Source organism: Malania oleifera, chromosome 4 (assembly GCF_029873635.1).
Source record: "Malania oleifera isolate guangnan ecotype guangnan chromosome 4, ASM2987363v1, whole genome shotgun sequence".
NCBI classification, from domain to species: domain Eukaryota; kingdom Viridiplantae; phylum Streptophyta; class Magnoliopsida; order Santalales; family Ximeniaceae; genus Malania; species Malania oleifera.
In genome coordinates, this window is record NC_080420.1 from 53,479,936 (window position 1) to 53,505,307 (window position 25,372).

The 25,372-nt window shown below is 35.1% G+C and overlaps 1 non-coding gene across 1 annotated transcript; it reads right to left on the bottom strand.

Annotated features, from left to right (window-relative positions):
• Positions 1-835: 835 nt before the first annotated feature.
• LOC131154698 (small nucleolar RNA R71) lies at positions 836-939 on the bottom strand. Its single transcript, XR_009136613.1, has one exon. It is a non-coding gene; the product is annotated as a small nucleolar RNA R71 (small nucleolar RNA).
• Between the last annotated feature and the right edge of the window lie 24,433 nt (positions 940-25,372).

Here is a 25,372-nt window from a genome sequence, read left to right on the forward strand (position 1 = left end):
CCTTATGGATCGGCACTCAACTTCCCCACTTTCTACTGAACTTGGGAATAGTTAGGTTTTACAAATATTATTTTTGGTAGTTAAAGGCCCAAGCCTTGGTGAGTCTACCAAAATTTGGCACCGTTGTCGAGGACTAGGGTATGATTATTAGCCAATTCTCTCTTAGGATATTATTGCTTTGTTTTTATATATTTTGTTTTTTTTTTTATTTTATTTTCTTGGTTACATATTGAAGTCTGAATCTTTGTGCTTAAAAATTTATATGTTTAGTTTGTGTTCTTTGGAACCTAAGCTAATTCCCATAGATCTTGAGATTGAAAAATCCTATAGGTCCCTTAGGAAACCTATCTCTAATCCGGAGAAAGTAGAGTCATCCAAACTGAAAGCCATGGCCAAAAATAACATGTTGGTTCCCGTTGAACAAATCCTAAAACCCCGAGCTCCCAGCCTACCTGTGGTAGGAGAGCAACCCCTTTGGCCTCTTAGGGACTACTTTGTGCCTAATGCATACACCTCGCCGTCTTGCATCCGATTCTCGGATGTTTAGGCGACACAATTAGAGATAAAAACTTCGATCATCTCAATGTTGCCAACCTTTATTGGGAACTCCACTGAAAATCCTTATCAGCATCTGGATGAGTTCTTAGAGATCTGCTCCACCATCCGTATACCTAATTTTAGTGATAACGCCCTTCGCCTTAGGCTCTTTGCATTCTCTCTGAAGGATAAGCCCAAATATTGGTTAACATCCTTAGAACCGAATTCGGTGACCAACTGGGCCACCATGTAGCATAAATTCTTGAAAAAGTACTTCCCAATTGGGAAAACTAACCAGATGCAAAGGGCAATCACAAGTTTCACACAGATGAATGAGGAACTTTTCTTTTATACTTAGGAGTGTTTTAGGGACCTACTTCGTAAATGTCCACATCATTAGGTCTCCAAGTGGAAATTAGAACAAATCTTTTATGAAGGGTTAGCCGAGAGCAAAAGGTCCATGGTTGATGCCTCGTGCGGAAGTACTTTCCTCACAAAGCAAGAGAATAAGGCATGGGTTCTCTTCGAGAACCTAGCTGAGAATTCTTAGCAGCATATGGCTGCTACTCGTAGACCTCCCAACCCATCCAATTCTAAACCTAAGGGAGTTTACGAGTTGGCTGCAAACCATGACCTAGGCCCTACCCTGCACTCAATATCCAAAAAGTTAGATCAATGCTTGTCCTTAGGACTGCAATCACATACAATGGTGTGCGCAGAGGTTTGTTCAATCTGTTTTGATCCTTCCCATACATGTTATAATTACCCATATGCGCCTTCCCAGTTTGAGCTTATGCAAGAGGAATTGGAAGCCACCCACGATTGGTATGATAGATCGTCCAACAAACCCCTATTCTAATACCTATAACCCTTGGTGGAAACAAATAACTTTTTGCATACTTTTGAGAGCCTTGAACATATTGTAAAACTCTTGCCTACACTCCAAAGCATTCACATCAAGTTCGGGCACTTGCTATGTTGATTTTCAAGATCAAAAGGTGTTCATGCACATATTTTGCAAACAAAGTGGGTATTGAGATTTGGTAATCAAAGTATTTTTGAGCATTCAAATCCTATTCTCTTTTCTCCCATACTCATTATATCTAATATATTTCTTGGGAGCAAAAATCATAACTTTGTATTTTATATTCATTGATTGAATAAAATACTTGAGAAAAGTTTCTAAAGCTTAAATCTTTGAGATATTCAAAGTTATATTTTCATTCAAAGATTTGATATTTTGTTATTGCAAAAAACTATTTGATAGAAAATTCTAAGAGCTCCTAAATACATAGTCTTGATAAATCTTTTCTAAAAAATATTGAATAAAACTTTAGATCTTTGGAGCACATATTATATATATATTCTTTATTTATAAAATCATATAGTTGAATAGATCATTGGAGCACATTTGTCTTACATACTTTATACAACGATCATTCATCGTTATTGCAAAAGGTCTCATTGATCATATTACATACACTCATCTGAGTATGTATTAGAATTCAAATTGTGCTCACTAGCTTGTTTAAAAAACATTTGAGTTTTTGCAAAAAATTGTAACTACATTGTCATATTAATGGTTTGGGTTGTGAATCAAGGTGAGGAGGAAGCTATGCCTTTTGTAAGCAACGGATTGTAATAGGAAGCTCAGTCCCAGTTAAAGGAGTGGGTCTAGTAGAATCCTTGAGTGGGTTGCTCAAGGCCAGGACGTGGGCCAGGTTGGCTGAATCTCGTAAAAATCTCTGTTTGCATCTCTTTTTACCTTAACTCTTTTTAATTTCTGCTTGCACTTAAATTACTTGTTTATTGTGTATGAGTTAAAACATTGTTATGTTTGTGACTAATCAGAAATTATTATTTGCTTGATAAAGTGACACATTAAATTAATAAATTGTGAAACACTAAGCTAATTGTCAAGCAGCTTGTAATTAGGTAATTATAAGTTTTGAAAATTGAGGCTTAAGGATTTAAATTCTTAAAATACCCAATTCACTCCCCCCCCCCCCCTCTTGGGATTACACCGGAATTCACAGAGCTTAAGTGCATCTGGTTGAATAGGGTAAACTTAGTGTTTCTGGGAGGCAACCTGAGGCATCTAGATGAAGATGGTAAACTTAACGCTTTCGGGAGGCAACTCGAAGGATCTGGTTGAAGATAATAAACTTATCACTTCTAGGAGGCAACCCAAGAATTTTTCTTTTCTCTTCAAGTCCTTAGATTGTACATTACAGGGTAAGTAGGGTTTAGAGTCTTTAAAATAATCCTTAGAAAAATTGAGGGTGTGGTTAGAAGGGTGACCTGCATGCACATGGGCGATCGGGTCTAGTCCCTACACTGTGCTAAGATTTGAAAATACCGAGAAGTTCAACCATAGTTGCGATCAGCACAGGGTTGGCGCACGACCTAGTTGAAAGGGCTATTTTACTAAGTAAGGTCATAGATGCGACCAAACACACCCAAAATAAGGATCGGTGTGACCTGGTCGGGATGACTAAAACTCATTTAAAATCTGGCTTCACATCTGACTCTTAAACACCTGCCATCATTGGCCTTTGGTCGAACCTCATCACTCTCCTTCTAACCCTAGTCACAATAACTCGAGCCCTTGAATGATTGATCTTCCTCCAGCCACCAGAATTTACCTCACCGTTCTCCCTATCTAGGGTTTTATCTTCCTACGCATCTATACCCCTCAATCTTCTATACGTTCTCATCCAAATGAAGCTCTACTCTGGGATGAAGATTATAATGGAGCAAGGCCAGTCCTCACAAACCTGTATGAGTAGGCGCTGGCATCAGAAAAGAGAGTCGCCTGCTTAGAAGAACGACGACATTGAAGAGCATGAACCCACAGCATGAACGATGCCATCTCCACAGGAAACTCCAGCTTGTGCTTAGGCACTACCCTCAGCTCACATCCCCATCGCTACCCTGTCTCCAGTGATTTAGGATGCCATGGTGGAACTCCTCCAAACGATAGTCATGGCAATGTCTGCTTCATCTAATGGCAAGTGTTGCCTGACTCACCCAGTCATCCTTCTGATTCTGAGTCAAACTCCGCTTAGGAGTTGTCTTCAGAAGCACATTGTGAAATCAATCTATTTGCTATTTTTCTTATATTTTATTTTTCTAATAATGTTTACCATGATTTTGTGGCAATCTCTTGCCATTGTAACTTTGTCTACATATTGTACTTCCTTTTGTTTAGTAGTGAAATGACATTGTGTTTTTGGTCTACGAGTCTTTTGCGCTTCAGTGTATTCTTGCATACATGTGGTGTTTGCATTATATGTATTTCTTGCAAGTACACTATTTAAGCTTGATGGCACTATGCCGTGTTTCCTACCCTTTCATTCTGGGACCTTTCTTTACAATACTTCAATGAGGACACTTAAATTCTAAGTTGGGGGTAGGGCGTAGGTAACACTGCATGGCATCTTTTAGCACAAAATGACAAAAATTTAAATTTTTTAGTTAACACTTGGAATATGCCATGATTAACACTAATTTATACCCTTTACATACTTGCATATAACCTAGAAGTCATATGTTTATGCCCATCACTAACATGACCTTGTTATGCTCCCTGACAATGCAGTGGGTCATCTATGTTTAGTTTCCTTTTATATGGCTAATCTAAGGAATGTAACTCTATGTAGGTTGACTAGTGGTTCGTTTATGTTAATATGGCTATATAAACTCATGTATCTACATGGTATCTCATAAGGCTAAAAGCACATGTTCACGTGACTCGTAGCACTTAAGGGTCCTTGAGAGCACTGAGAGAGCACCTGTGGCGACTATGACACCATGTGAGGTACTGTTGAACCATTTTTCGTTCTTTTGAGTTTTGACGTCAACTTAAACTTTTTGAAACTCAATTTTCCTTTTTTCTGGATATTCTTTGTATACTAGTCTTATTCTTGCATTTTCTAGCCAGGTGACATCAAGTGGGTGGAAGGAAACTTAGGTCTTGTATTCTACTCAAGATATGAAGGCTGAGCCATCCCTAGAGAAAAACTTATTTCATGGACTCCTATTTGAGCTTAATATCTAGTGGTGGTATGAAGGTAACAAAAGAAGTGTAATGATTATCCAAGCTAATTATGAAAAGAAAAAAACTAAAGAATGAACAGAAGAAGAAGAAGAAAAAATACTCCAGATACCTGCTTCACAAAACTACAATAAAAGTCAAGCTAGAGACATAACACATGTTTTACGTTTATGAAGATTCTTCAACTATCCAATGCCTCATATGTGTATGTTTGGTCATTGAATAAGTTGATCTAGGGTGGTTTTGGTTGGATATGGTGAGTAGGTGAGAAGATGTTAGGGTGAAGGACCCGGCACCTCACAAATACGCTAAACCCTTTTTCAGATATCCATATCCAGATATCCATATCCAAGAACGAACACTATTCATCCAGATATCCATATCCACTTCCAAGATTTAAAACATAACCCAGTACAAATACATCTATATATATATACCAGTATCTCATAATACCCCAAAAAGAAACCAGCAAAAATAATCCCAGCCTAAGCCTTCAAACTCGGTCTCCAGAAGAACTTGAAAAATTGTTAATCCACTAGGGTGAGACACTTCTTAGCAAGGGTGGAATAAATTATAACAGTGTGTGACACGTGAGTTTTAATAACTACATATCAAAATAAACTGTTTCTCACATAATATCAATAACAACTGAGAAAATGTATCATTAATAACATCCCCGACATCTAGTATCATACACGCATCCAATATGCACAAGTACATAATTTTTATGCAGGCGAAAGTCTCCAAGGATAGGGAAAATTACCCGCCCATACAAGTAGCTTCCCTCTACTCTAGTACTAAAAACTACCTACCAGAGCACTCACCTTACTCAGTAAGCCCTCTGGTGAAGTATTGCCTCACTGCCAGTACACACATCTTTATTATTTTAAAGGCGAAGGTTTCAGAGGATCGGGATGTCTACCCGCCCATACAAGTAGCATCCCTTTGCACTGATACTAAGAAACTACCTAACAGAGTACTCGCCTTTCTTAGAAAGCCCCCAATGGTATGTTTACCTCGTCACATGCACACACATGCATTCACAATATGCTATACCATTATTTTTATGCTATAATTAAATTCACATGCACACAACACATCCACACAGGAATCATGCATCTCATACTTCATTTTCCAATGTCCTCAGTACGTGACCCACACAGAGCAACTACGTACATGTCAGTACGTGGCCCACACAGGCACCTACGTACTTCTTATCTATACATGGCCCACACAGGCACCACTACCCACACAGGGTACATAACATGGCCCACACAAGTGCCATTATCCACAAAGGATATAACGTGGCCCACATAGGCACCACTCCAGCTTCCGCAACACGTGGTCCACACAGGCACCACTATTCACCAGTATCCAATCACCATGACCTATGCGTCATACATTAGTAGAACAAGCTCCTCGACCTGCCAATGTCCTACCCCATATAAATGACAATATGACGAGCTCCTTGACCTGCCAACGCCATATCATGATTTATATCTAAGCAATATAACAACCTCCTCATGCCAATGTCATATTGAGATGCATGCGAATAACCACATCAGTTAGTTCACACGGACGCATCAATCCATTTCCACCCAAGAATCCAACAGATTAATTCATTTCCCACACAGTATCCCAACAGATCAATACATTTCCATACAAGAGTCAAACATAACAATTCATTCATCATGTCATAATCATTCCAAGCACCCTCACATGCAAACTCAAATACCACAGTAATTCATATTCAATTTATTAGGAAAAATTGTCTCATGCCACACAAATTTAATATCATATGCAATTATCCTAAATATAAACCTTAAACAATATCATCATTTTCTAGTACTCAGACAATTCTAAAAATCATATAGATAAATAATAAATTTCATACGCTCGTAAATAATTGGTTCACCTTAATAAAATACTAATATAATTTTATTCCCCCTTACCTTATTCCCTGAATCACGCCTGCAGGGCTCCCAAAATTATACCCGCGGCGCTCACCCGAACCCTGATTCAATCAAATCAACCCCAATAAAATATTATTTTAACCTTTCCTAATTTATAATAATTAAATAACAATTAATTCCTAAATAACCCATTTATCCTAGTTTTGGGGCTATTCCTACAACGACCCTATAAGAAATCTACTCCGTTAGACTTGTAGAGAATCATCCCTAGATTCTCGTGGTGGTGTTCGATCGTCCATTTGACTTAAAATTTAAGAAAAATTGAGGCGAGAATGAGAATTTGGCTTACCCCAAGAGATATGCCCATGTTACTCCTACGACAAATCCACTTCAGTAGATATGTCGGTGGCAGAGAATTGAGTTCGGTGGTATTTTCGGATTTTCAAATGGGCGAGAATCCGCCATGAACTCATAGAGAGAAGAGGAGTGGAGAACGTGAGCTGAGAGAATTTTTTTTTTTTTCCTTTCTTTCTTTCCCTGCTGTTCTGCGCGTGAGAAGGAGGTTTTTTTTTTTTTTTCTTCTTTCCTCTCCTGCTTCTCCAGGAACTTAACCACTAAGTTTCCTCTTTTTTTTTTTTCCTTTACCCTTACCTTTCCTTTTTTTTTTCCTTTCCTTTATCCTTACCTTTCCTTTTATATATACTTATATATATATATATATATATACATATATATATATATACTTATACATACTTATATACATATACTTACATATATACTTTTATATATATACCAAAAATCCTCAAATTTCTTAATTTAATTAATTTTCTTAATAATAATTAATTAGTTAATAATAATAAATTTTTTAATTAATTAATTTTAATAATAATAATAATAATAATAATTATTATTATTATTATTATTATTTTGGGTCGTTACACTGCACCTCTGCTGCACCTTCAAAGGTAGCTCCTCCATCAATGGCACCTCTACCATCGGCATCCTCTGCTATGCCTTAGAAAGGGGATGACCTACGCCATGATTTCGAGGATTTCAGATCCAAGGTGCGCCATGAGTTAGTTGAGACCACGATGACGTTTGGCCAGGGTTTTGGAGTGATGATGGAGGCACTCAGAGTTCTCATTTACGGGATTTACAGCTCCTGCCACGGCCCCTAAGCCTTCAATTCCTCCTGGTCCTCCATCTCTTATCACTACATAGGAGGTATCTTCATCATCTGTCTAGTCTTCACCACAGCCATACCATCTGCCTCCCCCTTCTTAAGCCGCTCCATTGACAAGTCTGGTGGTTATAATCAATGTTGAGTCCTCTAGTGAAATTGACGCGGAGGCCCCTACTAGGGAGATACCACCATATACCGCTAATGTCATAGGCAAAGCCCAGTGCCCTGCGCGATCTACAAAGCTTGCAGATGAGCCATCCGATACTCCAACACATGCCCAGCTCAATCCCTCCATGACGATGACTCTCATCTTGCTGATAGATGTCCCGTGGTCCTTAGCGTCGCTTCAAATGGTTACAACACCTACTCCTGTCCTTCCTACCCTATGCCATATGGTGGTGGAATTGTCTAGTTATCTTGTTGCTAGCGGAGGAACCACCTCATTCACCCCACTGCCACTGGTTCCCCTCTACATATCTGCTCCACCAACGGATCCTGTCTTGTTCCCACCACCTCCTGCACTTGCACCAACATTGGCCCTAACTACTTATATGTCACCTCCTGCTCCAACGTTGCCTGAGTCACCAGCGATGCCTAGTAGTGTTTCTTAGGAGGAGTATCCTTCGAGTCTATGATCTAATGCAGTTGGCCGATCTGATGAGGACACTCCTTCTTATGCGTCCGACGATTTAGGAGGCGGTGATTCTAATTATGACACCAAAAAATCTACCGAGGATGATTAGAGCTAGCTATTAGGATCCTTTGCTTGTGCTCTCCTACATATGTATTGTGCTCATGCACACAATTTTTTTTCTTTTCTTTTCTTCTTTTTTTTTGTGTATTTTCTCTTATTTTGTGTCACCATGGTTGTGAGTGGTTGTACTTGTGCTTATGATGTTACCATATTTAGTTTTACCGCCTCTACAATTAATAAAAATATATAGTCATTTGTTTTTACTTGTCTTTTGTGCTTCAATGTACCACTGCTTTTTTTATATTTCTAGATTTTATGTGGATGTTACTTACGTAGGTACACTAGTTGATCTTTGAGCACCGTGTAGTGTTTCCTTCCCATTCTTTCCAGGTTCTTTCTTTCCATACTTCAATAGGGACACTAAAGTTTTCAGTTGGGGGTAGTGGGGTTATGAGATCACTACACGGCACATATTGAGCAGAAAAATGACCTAATTTTAAAATTTTCAGTGAACATTGTTTGTTTCATGTCATGATAACACATTTGAAGCCCTTTACATACTTCTATATAGCCTGTATGTTACATGCTTAGGCTGTATCATTTAGATGACTATATTATGTTCACTAACAATGCAATGAGTTTCTTGTGTGTAGTTTCATATGATATAGCCGATTTACCTGTTTTTCCACTCTAAAAGAGTTGGCTAATAGTTCATTCATTTTAATACTGTTGTATAAGTTCTTGTATTCACATGGTATTTCACAAGGCTATGATGCACTTTCAAATGATTTATAGCACTTAGGGTTCCTTAAGAGCACTGAGAGAACAACCACAGCAATTATGATACCTTGTGAGGTTTTTCTGAGCCTTTCATTTTTTGTGAGAGTCACTTACATGAACACTGAGTTCACAGAACTCAATTTTCCTTCTCTGTATGCTCTTTGCTTGCTAGTCTCTATTTTTGCATTTGCTAGCCTAGAGGTGATGTCTAGTGGGGAGATATAAACCGAAGTTTTATAGCCTACTCAAGAAGTGAAAATTAAGCCACCCATGGAGATAAACATAAATCATGGACCCCTTTTCGAGCTTAGTTTCCTATCGGTAGCATGAAGATGACAAAAGTTGTGATGATTGTCCTAGTTGACCATAGAAGAAAAATGTATAAAGAAAAGAATAAGTAGAAGAAAAAGAAATGAGAAAAATACATGAAATACCTGCTCTAAATACAAAAAAGTCGAGCTAGGGACACAACACACCATATCCCTACAAGTATGAAACTTATTTGATTGACCGATGCGTATGATGTATTCACGCCAGGTTTATGCATTATCAATCTAGGGTGGTCTTGGTTGGATATGGCGAGTAGGTGAGAAGGTGCTTTGGAGAAGGACCCGACACCTCATTAATAGGCTGGATTCCATTCTTATGAGACTAGTTCACTCCATGTTTAGTGTTAGTTCTTCTAAGTATGTGAGATGTTTGATCACGTATGTTTTTACTCACATACAAGAGTGAACCTATCTTCTTGAGTTTTTTTTAGAGTATACTAGTGTGGCTAAGTCAAGACGACCATTCTGTAGGTGTTCGAGGGTGACCCAAGTGGGATGAATCATTCACTTTACGCATGCTTTGTGAATATGCTTATTTATACTTGAATTTATACGATGATATTAACTCTGAATTTTAATTGCTGGTTGATTCTCTATGAGTTATGTTTTTTTATTGATGGCTATACCCTGTTGACACTTGTATAAGTGGCTTACTTTGGAGTTGTTTGCATAATGAAGTTATATATGGAGGAGTCTACTTGTAATTAGGTTATATTTCTATGTGTGAAAAGATATGATTGTGTTATGTGTTGATCTTGTTTAATGTCCATTGAGATTGGTGTTTGTGGGTACCGCCCTGGAAACCCTCACAAGACTATAGCTCATCCACTAGGATCACCTAGGGATTTAAAGTCTTGTTGTATATGGTAAGCAATCATGTTTCCCATGAAAGAAGAGGTAGATAGGATTTTATTTATCTTTTATAGCTTTCTTAGTTTTTCTTTACTCGAGGAATAGCAAAGTATAACTTGGGGGTTGTGATGTGTTTCTAAAATGGACTATTTTAGGCTCCCATTTACCTTTGTTTTGCTCTCATTTATATTGTAATTACTATTTCTTATCATAGTTCAGAGTTATGCAAGGTTTGTTCATGTTTTAGGAAAATTAGGTTAAAACTGAGGAGTTAAGCAATACAAGAAACCAAGGGAGTAATTAAGAATCACAAAGCTAAAATCAAATGCTTAACCAAGCCCCCAAAGCTTTAGTTCATCAAAGCAAACAAGACTTGGCTCGACCATGAGGTATGACCCGCTAACATAAGGGGCAACCATGTCACATAAGAATGACTCCAAGGTTCAGACTGAAAGAGAGATGATGCAAGGTTCGACCATCAGCTCGACTAGGAGACCCTAAGGGGTAACCATGTTGAGAACCTAAGGCTGACTGAGCCAGAGATCCCGAGAGGTTCGACCAGAAGGTCGACCAAGAGACCCTGAGGGGCAACCAGGTTGAAAACTTGAGATTTACTGAAGTTGAGATCCTGCAAGTCTCGACCATCGGCGCGACCAGGAAAACCCATAGTGTTGACTTTTTGAGTCTGATCTCTATTTTGATGCTGACAAAACACCAGTATCTTATGTGTGTTTAAGTATGTGAACAGGTCTAAATTTTAGCACACATAAGATCAAGGGACTTGGAAGCCAGAAGAAACTCCAAGATCATATGTATCTGGTGCATTCCATGAAGACACACGAGCAAGAAAATTAAAGACATTTGTTCTTATTGTAAAAGGCATTTTATTTTATATTTTGGGTCTGTAATATTTGCATATCATGCATGAGAAGAATTAAATGCTCAAGACGATAATTTAACCTTAGGGATCATCTTCGGTTGACCGAAGTTCAACCGATGTCGGATTTTTGAGGTTAACTCTCAAAAGGCCTTAGAATGACCATAGGAATCATCACCTATATAACCTAAAATGTCTTATGCTTAATTACACTGGGTTGATGAAACATTGAGACGAAAACAAGACTTAAATGCACATTTTAGGTGGTCTCTGTCGACTGGACCTGAAGCTATATAGAAGTTTTGATCGATCGAATTTACCAGAGTTAACATGTTGACTACTCGATTGACCATCCTGAAATGAACTTGCCTTCCACAGTCGACCGAACTGACACGTGGCTAACGCCGAACAACTTGGTTGACCGAACCACTAATTCAAAACTAACTTGGTCGACCGAACCTTAGAAAATTGTCAACCGAACCTGCCTTGGTCGACCCAACCACGAACGGTTCAAAATTGCCCAAATACAGTCAACCATATTCTCTGTTGAAAAACTCCACGATCGACCGAAGCTCATAAAGTGGTCAACAGAACCCTTAGTACGGTGAACCGAACCTCTCAGGTTAGCAAGATTTTTACCGTGGTTAAATTGGGTTATTTTTAATTAAACTTTTTTAAACATTTTCAAAAATACCCATTGAGTCCCCAACGGTTGGTTTTTTGGAAAAACTATATATACTCCCTCATTGTCATAATTAGCATCAGATGAGCAAAGTGATTAGCCAAAAATCCTCTAAAAATGTTATTGTGCTAAAATCTTTCATACTCCCATATGTTCATAAGCTCATTGTTAAAACTCTTTCTCATACACTATTGATTACATATTTTAGAAAGAGTGCATTGTGTTTTTCATCTTCATTTGCAAAGTTATTACAACTTAAGGATTGAGTGAACACTCATATCTTATGGGCATTTATACATTCTGATTAAGCTAACCACTCTCATATACTTGCTTTGTTTGATCTTGATTTTTGAGAGTAAGCTAAAGTTTTGCCCATTATATTTTATTGATAAATATTATTCGAGAAGAACTCCTCCTTGCTTGTGAATCTTGGCATCCTTATTGCAAGGTTCAAAAACTTGCTTTGTGTTCTTGATAAATATATTTTTGCAAGCTTAAACCCTAATATCTATTGTGCTGGATATTTGATAAAATATTTTGTGATATTTTCTTAGGGCTTTATAAACCACCTTTGATTATTCATTTATTGAATATACTATATTGAATCAAACGTCTCACTTATATATACACACACACACACACACACACACATTCTTGAGAGTTGACATATAACTTCACATCAACATCTCTCACATTATCATATAAATTATTTGATTGAGAGATATATTTGATATACTCACTTGAGCATTGACTCTTATCATATGTGAGTGCATTGATTGTATTGTGCTTGTTGTGGTACATATATGCTTAGTGTAAGAAGCATCTTGATTGTACACAAATTTTATATTATCTGATTGTATTCCAGACGTGACCTAAGGGGGTATTGATCTAGGCCATAAGGATTAGTTGTAAAGGCTGAGGTGGGGATGTTAGCAGTAGTGGCCAAACCCCGATAACATATATGGTGCAGCTTTTATTTTTACGCACTTTCAATTTCAGCACATGTATGCTTTATGTTTAATTTATTATATGCAATACATGTGTTTGATTGTTTGAATATTTGATTGGGTTTATGATTATATAGAAAGACTCTAGGCTTGTGTAATATTGATTGTGGAATTTGAATTGAATTAGGAGAAAAGTTTTAAATACCCAATTCACCCCCTTTCTTGGGAATGCACCAATTCCAACACATAGGTGTGACCACGTCGAGAAATCTTAAAGTTTAAATCCTAGAATTCATGCCAGCCTCGACCAGGGCGTGACCAGGGGAAGACATGGGTGCAACCTGGTCGATAGACACAAGCCCAGCGAAGTGATTTGCGAGTTTTTTTGTAGAACTTTCCTGATTTGAATTTGAAACCCTGTAAACCCTTTTGGATATAATACCTAGTTTCTTCTATGTGCCTAGGATTCCCTTTTGGCCCCTCTTTGGTTAGTGATAGAACTAAAGAGTCTTTGGGTGCCACTTAGAATAGATTTACTACTTTTATTTCAACTTCTTGTACTAGTTTGTGCTTGGATTCTTCTAAGGCCTGTGACAACCTTCAAGTTCCTAGTGCCGCCGCATAAATAGTTGGTTTTTGATTGTACTCTTGATTGCTAGTGAAAGGCCTTAAAGCTGCAATTGAAGCCATTTTTAATATATGCTTTCTTTACTCAGCTTTCATTTAAATATCTGCACTTTAAATACCTTGTCTTTAATTTCCATGCACTTTTACCTCTTTGATTGTGATGAGACCCTAGGGTAAAGGATAGCATAGCTAGGGATTCAGTCACTTATATGGACTAGGCTACAGTTCATGTACGGGATGTTCTCGTGATCGTTGGATAGGGTATACATTGGTTCCTGATTGTGCTTCGGACGATTGGTGCACCTTCGCTACCCTATGCCACCTGAATGGTTCACTTAACCGTTTAGCCTAGTACAAATAGTTGATCAAACATATATCACACACAACAACCTAAGCTTTATTCATAATTTGAGATTTGCTTTGTAGGAGTAGTGTTAATATAATTTCACTACTTTCTCAATTAATAGAAAAACACTTTCAAAATCTCACTATTTTCCTTTTTACACAAAGAGTAGTAAATTAGGCTAAAAGTGGTTAACAACTACATTTGAGTCCCTAAGGATCAACACCCGACTTACTTATTGTTCTACTGAACTTGGGGTTAGTTAGGTTATAAAATTTATCTTGGGTTGTTAGGTTATAAATTTTATCTTTGGTAGTTAAGGACCCAAGCCTTGGCGAGCCTACCAATAACCAAGGAAAAATATTAGATTTCATAATTCTAACATCTCATGTGATTATCATATGAATGCTCTACGTTATGCCACAAATGCTTAGCTAGCTATCAAGCATCGAGTTTAGGATTTGATTCATGCCAATATTTTGAAATTCCAACCTATTAGAGATGCTACAAATCCAAACATCAAAACAACCCATTTCTAGATCATGGAAATATTTCAATTTATGCTTTTGAAGTTTATAAATTCTATAACATCAATCATCCCATATCATCCATCATCATCACCTACACATATGTATGCATCCAATACCATGTACCATCTCAAACCAATGTTGAATCCATAACCATCAAGTCACCAACACCATTCCTATATTCTTCCAATCATGCTACCCCTTAGAAGTATAAAGCAAAAGTAATGAACTCAAATGAGGAGGCTAATATAGTCAATTTATCTAGTGTTGGAGGTATCACAAGGAATGGACAATGTTATACTCTATAAGAGCTAGAAAAAAGAAGGAAGGGTAAAGATAAAGTTGGAAAGGAGAAAGAGAAAAGAACCTAACAAAGCAAATAGCTAGGAATTAAATGATGAAGAGGTGGTAAAGTTCTTGCAACAGCTCAAGATCAGTGATTACAACATAGCGGACCAGTTAAATAAGACTCTAACTAAATATTTGTACTCAATTTCCTCAAAAATTTGGAAGGCCATAGAAATGCATTGTTGAAATTTTTGAATGAGACTTATATGCCATAGAATGTGTTCATTGAACAATTTGAAGACTTGGTCAACTCCATATTGATAGTCAACAAAATAGCATGTACTGATGATGAAATTATTTGAAAGAAAAGGTCAGGTGAGCTCTCTGCATATATTAGTGAAGCATGGTCAGATAATCATACTAAAGGAATTAGTTGATGAAATTAGGAATAGCTTCCCGAGAGAGGGGGGGGGTGAATTGGACTTTTAAAAAATTTCTTTTAATTCCTTTCTAGAATTCTTAAACTTATTTTGTTTCTTTTTACCAATTTGTGACTTGTTTGTTTAATTTGTTAAGCACTCGAGAACTTGGTTTCTTTATTTAATCCTTAACCATACAAACATCCAATCATTCAACCAAACCAATCAACTATAATTAGAAAGCAAACAACCAAGCCAATACACAGCACTTATCTAATATAAAAACTCAAGATGGTTGTTTGTTTATATTAGCCAAATTTGAACCAAACCTTGTATAAATGAATTTGCTTCTTCAATATGATGTGCAATATAAAATCCAATCACTCTTTCCAAATATTTAGAATTCAAATAAACTCTTAGTTGATTTCTCTTTGGGATGTTTAACCAAGTAACGTACTCCCGTATGGTTTCCGCAAGATATGGTTTAACCAACGTACTCCCTTTCGGTTTCCACAACCCAAATCAAAATAAAAATTTAAGTTTACTTCATTCCCAAATATTCATAGCATATATGATTTTCAATTTAAACCATCCACACAATTTAAATGTACTAAAAATAAAGAGTAGAGAAAGAGAGAGTGACGAAGATTTTTACGAGGTTCAGCTTATATCCAGCCTACGTCCTTGCCTTTGGTAAACCACCAAAAGATTCACTAAACCTGTTCATTTAACGGGCGGAACAAACCTTTACAACACTCCTTGGTTAAGGCTAGAGCTCGCCTTCTCCAAATGATATTCCCTCGTCCGGTCACTCATTAACTAGGCTAGAGCCCACATCTCTAAGCAATATCCCCTTGCTTAGCCAACAATCCAAACAACCATTGGAATCGTCAATCTACAAGATAAAGATCAAATAGATGCGTATAAAGAACTTACTCCTCAAAGAACTAGTTAGTACACCAATTACAGCACAACTAATGTACTTCAAAGTAAATCACAATATGGAAATTAACTTGAAGCTCAAGGAAGTATATCACCGATTAATTTTGAAATTAGGATAGCTTCCCAAGAGGGGGGTGAATTGGGAATTTAAAAACTTTCTTCTTAATTCCTTTTAAGAATACTTAACTTCTTTTGTTGTTTAACCAATTCTTTTACTTATTTGTTTAATTTTTCAAACACACAATAACTTAGTTTCTTTTATACAATCAACAACACAAGCACTTAAACAACTAAATCACCAATCAACCTTTCAATCAACCACACTATCCAAACTAATCAAACACAATTGGAAAGCAAACAACCAAACCAAAATTAAGAGAGTAAGAAATTAGGACGGTTGTTTGTTTATGTATGCCTTATAAATATGAATTAAGTCCTGTAATTGAATGATATGCTTGTTAAAATAAATTTGCTTCTTTTATATGATTTACAACCACACATCCACACTCTTCCCAAAATTCAGAATTCAAGTAAACTATTAGTTAATTTTCTTTGGGTGTTTTAACCAAGTAACGTACTCCCATATGGTTTCCGCAAAGTATGATTTAACCTATGTACTCCCTTTCAGTTTCCACAACCCAAATCAAAATTAAACTTTAAGTTTGTTTGATTTCCAAATATACGTTGTGTATATGATTTCAAATTTAAACCATCCATGCAATATAAATATGCTGAAAATAAAGAGTAAGGGAAAGAGAGAGTGAGACACAGGATTTTACGAGGTTCGGCTTCAACACAGCCTACGTTTTCGCCTTTGACAAAACCACCAAAGGATTCACTAAATCTGTTCCTTTACCGGGTGGAACAATACCTTTACACACTTCTTCAGAAGGCTAGAGCAGCACCTCTCTAAGCGATAATCCCTCACCTCGCCAACGATCCAGAAAACCTGGAATCGTCACAATCTATAAGAATATAATATAAATTTTGCGTACAAAAAATACTCTCAAAATTTAGAGCAGGTTGTACAAATTGAGATGTAAATTGTACTTCAAAAAAACAAAGCAAATTAGAATATATGAAGCTCTAAAGTTTTTAGAAGTCACCAATGGTTCGTTTAAAAGAGAAATGGAATTACAAACCGAAACTGAGCTTTGAACCAAAATTGTAGAATTCCTCTCCAACAAAAGATGTAAGCAAAGAAGAACTTCAGGAGAATTTCAGCACAAGATGAATTTCAAATTTTGTCTGATTTCTCTCTTTTCTTGTGTTTTCTCTTCTTTTTTTTTTTTCATTACCCAAAGAGGTATTTATAGGCTTTTTCAAAGAATAATGTCCTCATTAAATTAGGTAGCATTAAATTATTGAAATAATTTTGAAATTCAAAATTTTTCAAAAAACAATTTTCTCATTTAATTAAGTAGCAATAAATTATTGAATTAATTTTGAAAATTAAAAATTTTTCAAAAGAACAATTTCCTCATTTAATTAAATGATTGTATTAATTTTAAAATTCAAAATTTTTCCAAGGAATAATTTCCTCAATTAATTAGGTAGCATTAAATTATTGAATTAACTTTGAAATTCAAAATTTTTCCAAAGAACAATTTTCTCATTTAATTAAATTATTGAACTAATTTTGAAATTCAAAATTTTTCCAAAGAACAATTTCCTCATTTAATTAAATTGTTGAATTAAACTCTTCTTTGCTTAATTAATCTTGGAATATTAACTTGTTTAATCTTGAAAAATGTGTTCCAAGACTTAAACTAAAGTCTCTAAGTCTCTTTGCCTAATGAGCTTAAAAAAAAAAAAACATATTTTAAGCTCTTTTAACAAGGTATTTCTTGGTTTCTTTTGACTTATGAGAGCTTCACATATCTAACTAGCATTTGGCTTTGAAGTACTTACAACAGTTCTTCTAATTATGGTCTTCTTAAATTCTTCAGCCTCCTTTAGCCTTTTGAGGTTCACTTTTGACTCTAGGTTTGCTTGCCCTTAAACTTCTTCATTTGTCATTCATTGCCTTCAACATCCTGAGGAGCTTTCACTAGATTAACATTGAGCTTCAACCTATCAACCTTGAGAGTTCTTTTACCTAAAACACATCACTTAATATTATATGTTAAAGCATCCTTCATTTTGTTATCATCAAAACAGGATTGAAAAGCCTAGTTAGGTCAACAAATTCTTTCAATGAATGAAAGATTTAGAATTTGCAGCACGATTTCGGTGGAAGAAGATCATTTAAAACTCAGTTGAATTCGTGCACAATATGTGAGCTTAAGAGCAAGAGAGAGCCTTGAGAATTTGAGAGCAATTTGAGAGAGACTTTGAATTTTTTTAGAATTTGAATTCTTGGTTGTATGATTCAATGGTCTTTGAAGCTTATTTATAGACTTTAAAAGGTGTATAACTTGAGCCCTAAGTGAGTTGATGTATCCCCCAAGTTTCCATAAGTTTTGAGCCCCAAACAACCTCTTTTAAAAATTTGACCATTATGAAAAAATTCATAACAGCCGCGTGACAGATGACTTTCCATTTTGGGCAGTCGTCTGTCCAGTTAAAACAAAGGGGCAGAAAGGTGGCAGTCATCTGTCCAAACCCACACAGATGCCTCAAAGTGCATTGGCAGTCGACTGTCCATTTCTTCGAGTACCCTTTAGTCTTTTAGTCATAACGTTTTCTATATAACTCCAAATTTGATGATTTTGGTGTCAAATGAAATCCAAGAAAAAATCCTAAAACTTTCATGTTGAATACATTTTAAAATAATGTTTTTTTGATGGATAAAAATGCACATCAATGTAGATGTATAAAAATTGACAACATTTGAGAAATCCTCTTTTTGGTGCTTTTCATTCCAAAACTGATTCTAACCTTTTTAAAACAATTTTTGACCTTATAAAAATATTTTTCAAGTATGTTCAAAGGTATTTAGGTCCAAGATATTAACCTAAGAGTTTCATGCATCCATATTGAAATTATTTGAAGTACTTACATGAAATTTCCTAGACTCTTTCAAATTTTCAATCCTTGAATTCTTTGAGGTCTTTATGCTTGCTTCATCTTTCTTTGAGCTTTCCATGTTGATCACTTTGGCTTTCATTCTTGAAGATTTTTATTTAATATCAATGCTCTCATGATCTTCAAGTTTTAATCTTTAAATCCATGCTTCAAGCCTTATATAATCATCCTTATCTGAGGTACAAGCTCTCATGAACTCTTTAACCTTGCATTCTTCATTTAGTCCTAAAAATACATCACTTATCATAGCATGTTAAGATCCACTTGTTTGTTAGCATCAAAATTGGATATTAAGCCTTGTAAGGCCAACAATCTCCCTCTTTTTGATGATGATAAACAAGAAGCAAAAATTGGAGTAAGCCTTAAAAAGACTCCCCTTTTCAATAAGCATCATCTTAACAATATTTGCAAGATCAATATCAATTTCAAAAGCTCTTTTATAATCATGCTCATCACTTCATTTTACAATCATGCTAATTGCTTTATTCAAGTTCAAGTTTATCAATCAACATCAAATACTTCTCCTCCTTTTGATATAATATGTTCATGCTTAATTTTTGCAATCCCATGCTTAATTTTTGCTTAAAACTTCTCCCCCTTTTGACATCGATCAAAAAGAGAAAAAAAATAATTAAGTTCAAGTAAAATCACATGTTAAGCATATCATCAAACATGCATATCAAACATATGAACACACTCAATTTATAGTTTTTCAATATGACATGTGTAGTGCGTTTTAACAATCATATCTTTACTAACAGATTTTTCCTTCTTTGACATTACTCAAGATTTCAATTGTTGATATTATGATACCGATTTAAAATTAAATTCATGATATCTATTTAAAATTCATGATACCAAGTGAAAATTTAATTCATGATACCAATTGAAAATTCTCTGAATTGATTAATAGGGAAACAATCATAATATAAGCAATAAGTCATACTTCCCTTGAATTTAATACATTTAGCTTTGTTATCAATTATGCTTTCATCATCCTATGTCTCAAAACATCAAATGTCAATATTATGCTAAAATCATTAATGTCATATCATGCTAATAGATATAATCATACTTTTCATGCTTAAAAAATAAATTTAATTTTAGATTGAGATACCAAGTAAGCTTTTAAATTGTGATACCAATTAATATTTTTAAAATATGATACCAAAAATATTCATGGATACCAAAATACTTTATAGATTCCGAAGTCATTATCACATTATGCATAGCTCAAGGATACCAAAGTATTTTATAGTTACAAAAGCCATTATCACATCATGCATAGCTCATGGATATCAATAATTATTATATCTTTCATAGCTCATGGATATTAATACAAAGAGCAGTAAGTTTGTCCATGTGATTCATCAATAGCATGCATGGTCATGAATTAATCAGAATTCATATCAAAATTCATGCTTATACTCAATAATCTCATGCTCAGATTTTCAACATAGTGAGCCATAAATTTTCAATATAAGTCAAGTATATCCTGTAGCTTAGGTATGTAAGCATGTAGCATATAGCATATCACATAGGCATATAAACATGTAGCATATAGCATTTCATTCTCAAAAATCTTTAAAAAAATTTATGCAGTCGCCTGTCAATAAGGGTATTCGTCTGTCACTAAATAACCAGGTTTTTAAAAATGAACAGAAGGGTGACAGTCATCTGTTTGTATGATAACAGTCGTCTATCCATAAACACATCAATTTTTCAATATGCACAGAAGGTTGACAATCGTCTGGTAGAACACTCACAGATGGCTCACTAGTCACTGGCAGTCATCTATCCATTACTTGACAGTCGTCTGTCAGTCTTTTGACTTGTATTAAAACACTTCAAAACATGCCAATCGTCTGTCTCTGAACAGACGATCGTCTGTCAGTAGATTTTCCTCATTTCAACATATTTTTGAGTTCTCTCTTCTTTGCTCAATTAATCTTGGAATATGAACTTATTTAACTTTGAAAAACTTGTTCCCAGTTTTATACTAAGGTCTCTAAGTCTCTTTGCCTAGTGAGCTTTAAAATGAAAAATCATACTTGAATCGACTTGAAATACTTATGTAATAAGCTCAACTTGATATTTTCTTAATATTTTCTTAAGTTAAGCCTTGTAAAAAAATCATCCTATGATTTTGCCAACTATGTCATTTTGAATTCATTATAATAAGCTTCTAAACTCATCTTTTAGTTTTTCTACTAGTTCATTTGTTGATCATAAATTAAGTTACTTTCTTAATTTTTAAAGGGGAATGACTTAATCCATGAAGTTTTTTATTTATGAACTAGTATTTCATCTGGGTACCAATACTTTCTTGGGTCTGGTTTGATAAAATATGTTTCTTTAACTCTCTATATTTTTTTAGTTTTCACTCCTTTTCTCTTAAATGGACATTCAAACTTTATATGCCCCTTTTTCTTACATTGATAGCATATTGTATTAGTGTAGGCATTACTAGATGTGGTAGCATTATCTTTGGAGGCTTTTGAGAAATAACCCATGTAAAGATTCCTTTTCTTTTATTTTCAATTCCATTAAATCGAATGCCTTCTTTGTTTGGAGACATTCTTTGGGAGCCTACTATTTTGTCAAAGTTTGTTTTTCCTTTAGTAAAGTTATAAATGGTTTTTTCTTTATCTTCAATCTAATTTTTGAGATCATTTAACTCTATCTCTTTCTTGTTATCAACCTTCTTCTGAGATTTCTCTAACTCTAGAGATAATTTTCTTATTTTATCCTCTAATTCAGAAATATACATATCTTTCTCATATACCGTAGAGGATAGGGATCTAAGGTCTTCTATCATTTTTTCATTCTTGCATTCTAATTCTTTAATTTTCAAGTCGTTTTCTTTTTTAGCAAGAGTTTTAGCTTCTAATTCTTTAATTGCAGCATCATACTTATTTTCAATTTTTTTGATCCTTGAATCTTTTTCCCTTTTAGCATTCTTAAGGGACTCTAATTCTTTCATTATACCTTCATTCTTATTCTTCAATGAAGCATTTTGTTTATTTACTTTGATCAGCATCTTATGTACTTTGAATAAATCATTTTGTAGTTCTTCATAAGATGGCATACCCTCATCACTGGATTCATTTGAAGAATTACTACAAGAATTATCTAAGGATTTGGTTGAAGAACTTTCCTCATTGTCCCAAGCCATAAAGCATGTATAAGCAACCTCTTGGTCACTTGATTCAATTTCAGAACTACTTGTACTCATTATGTCCCAAGTAGTGGCTTTCATGGCCTTTTTCTTTTTCTTCTTAGACTCTTTCTTTAGTAGTGGACATTCCGGTTTTATATGTCCAGCTTTGTTGCAATTGTAACACGTAAGAGTTTTATTCTTTGATTTCTTGCTAACTTCTTCTTTTGATTCATCTTATTCAGATTTTTGATTTCTTCTCTTGAATTTGTTTCTCCTTCTCAGTATCCTTGCTAGCTTTTAGATATGAAGGCTTCTTCATCTTCATTGATTTTACTACTTGAGTTTTCTTTTAAGGCTTTAAAGGCTATTGATTCTTCGACTTTGGTTTTTCCATTTTTTTCATTCATTGCCATTTCATATGTAAGGAGAGAACCTATAAGTTCATCTAAGAAAGTGTTTTTCAAATTTCTTCCTTCCGTTATAGCAATGGCTTTTGGTTCCCATTTAGGTGGCAACCCTCTAATAATTTTCCTAATCATCTCATAAGTAGTGTAGGTTTTTCCTAGAGCATTTAGGGAATTGATTATGTGAGTGAACCTAGTAAACATATTAGTTATGGATTCATCCGGGTTCATCTTAAAGGCTTCATATTCACTTGTGAGCATATCGATCCTATTATCCCTAACATCTATAGTGCCTTTATACGTTACTTCTAGCTTGTCCCATATCTCCTTAACTGATTTGTAAGCCATTACTCTATTAAATTCATTGGCATCTAAAGCACAATATAGAGCATTCATAGCACTAGAGTTTATTTGCAACATTTTATAATCTCTTTCAGTCATGTCTTTCTTTTCCTTAGGTATTTGTTTTCCATCTACTAATGTGGTAGGAATTAGATCACCATCCATGACAACCTCCCAAGCTTTCCAATCCATGGTTTGAAGGTATATTTGCATTCTCTTTTTCCAAAATGTATAGTTGTGTCCACAAAAGATTGGTGGCCTAATTAAAGATTGTCCCTCTCCAAAGGGAGCTACGCCTAAGTTAGCCATTTAGATCTTTTTGTAGCTTCTAGTTAAGAATTGCTATAACCCTGCTCTGATACCAATTGAAATTAGGAATAGCTTCCCAAGAGGGTCAATTGGACTTTTAAAAAAATAATTTTAATTCCTTTTTAGAATTCTTAAACTTATTTTATTTCTTTTAACCAATTTGTGACTTGTTTGTTTAATTTGTTAAGCACTCGAGAACTTAGTTTCTTTTTTTAATCCTTAACCATACAAACATCCAATCATTCAAGCAAACCAATCAACTATAATTAGAAAGCAAACAACCAAGCCAATACACAACACTTATGTAATATAAAAACTCAAGATGGTTGTTTGTTTATATTAGCCAAATTTGAACCAAGCCTTGTATAAATGAATTTGCTTCTTCAATATGATGTGCAATATAAAATCCAATCACTTTTCCAAATATTTAGAATTCAGATAAACTCTTAGTTAATTTCTCTTTGGGATGTTTAACCAAGTAACGTACTCCCGTATGGTTTATGCAAGATATCGTTTAACCAACGTACCCCCTTTCGGTTTCCGCAATCCAAATCAAAATAAAACTTTAAGTTTACTTGATTCCCAAATATACGTAGTAGATATGATTTTCAATTTAAACCATCCACGCAATCTAAATATATACTGAAAATAAAGAGTCGAGAAAGAGAAAGTGAGACAAAGATTTTTACGAGGTTTGGCTTATACCCAGCCTATGTCCTCGCCTTTGGTGTACCACCAAAGGATTCACTAAACCTATTCCTTGTACAGGCAAAACAAACCTTTACAACACTCCCTGGTTAAGGCTAGAGCCCGCCTTCTCCAAACGATATCCCCTCTTCCGGTCACTCCTTAACTAGGCTAGAGCCCGCCTCTCTAAGCAATATCCCCTTGCTTAGCTAAGGATCCAAACAACCCTTGGAATCATCAATCTAAAAAAATAAAGATCAAATAGATGCTTACAAAGAACTTGCTCCTCAAAGAGCTGGTTAGTACACCAATTACAGCACAACTAATATAATTCAAAGTAAATCACAATATGGAAATTAACTTGAAGCTCAAGGAAGTATATCACCAATTAAATCTTTCAATGATTGAAAGATTTAGAATTTGTAGCAAGATTCTGGTGGAAGAAGATCAGCTAAAACTCAGTTGAATTTGTGCACAATATGTGAGCTTGAGAGCAAGATAGAGCCTTGAGAATTTGAGAGCAATTTGAGAGAGACTTTGAATTTTTTTAGAATTTGAATTCTTGGTTGTATGATTCAATGATCTTGAAGCTTATTTATAGAATTTAAAAGGTGTACAACTTGAACCCTAAGTGAGTTGAAGTATCCACTAAGTTTCCATAAGTTTTGAGCCCCAAACAACCTCTTTTAAAAATTTGACCGTTATGAAAAAAATTCATAATAGCCGCGTGATAGATTACTGTCCATTTTGGGTAGTTGTCTGTCTAGTAAAACAAAGGGGAAGAAAGGTGGCAGTCATCTATCTAAACCCACACAGATGCCTCAAAGTGCACTGGCAGTCGATTGTCCAGTTCTTGACAATCGTCTGTCAAGCTGTTAGCTTCGAGTACCCTTTAGTTTTTTGGCCAGAATGTTTTCTGTATAACTCCAAATTTGATGATCTTGGTGTCAAAGGAAAGCTAAGAAAAAATAATATAACTTTCATGTTGAATACATTTTAAAATAATGATTTTTTTTATGGATAAAAATGCACATCAATGCAGATGTTGAAAAATTGATAGCATTTGAGAAATCGTCTTTTTGGTGCTTTTCATTCCAAAACTGATTCTAACCTTTTTAAAACAATTTTTGACCTTATAAAAATATTTTTCAAGTATGTTCAAAGGTATCTAGGTCCAAGATATTTACCTAAGAGCTTCATGCATCCATATTGAAATTCTTTGAAGTACTTACATGTAATTTCCTAGACTCTTTCAAATTTTCAATCCTTGAATTCCTTGAGGTCTTTATGCTTGCTTCATCTTTCTTTGAGCTTTCCATGTCGATCACTTTGGCTTTCATTCTTGAAGCTTTTTCTTTAATATCAATGCTCTCATGATCTTCAAGTCTTAATCTTTAAATCCATGCTTCAAGCTTGATATAATCATCCTTATCTGAGGTACAAGCT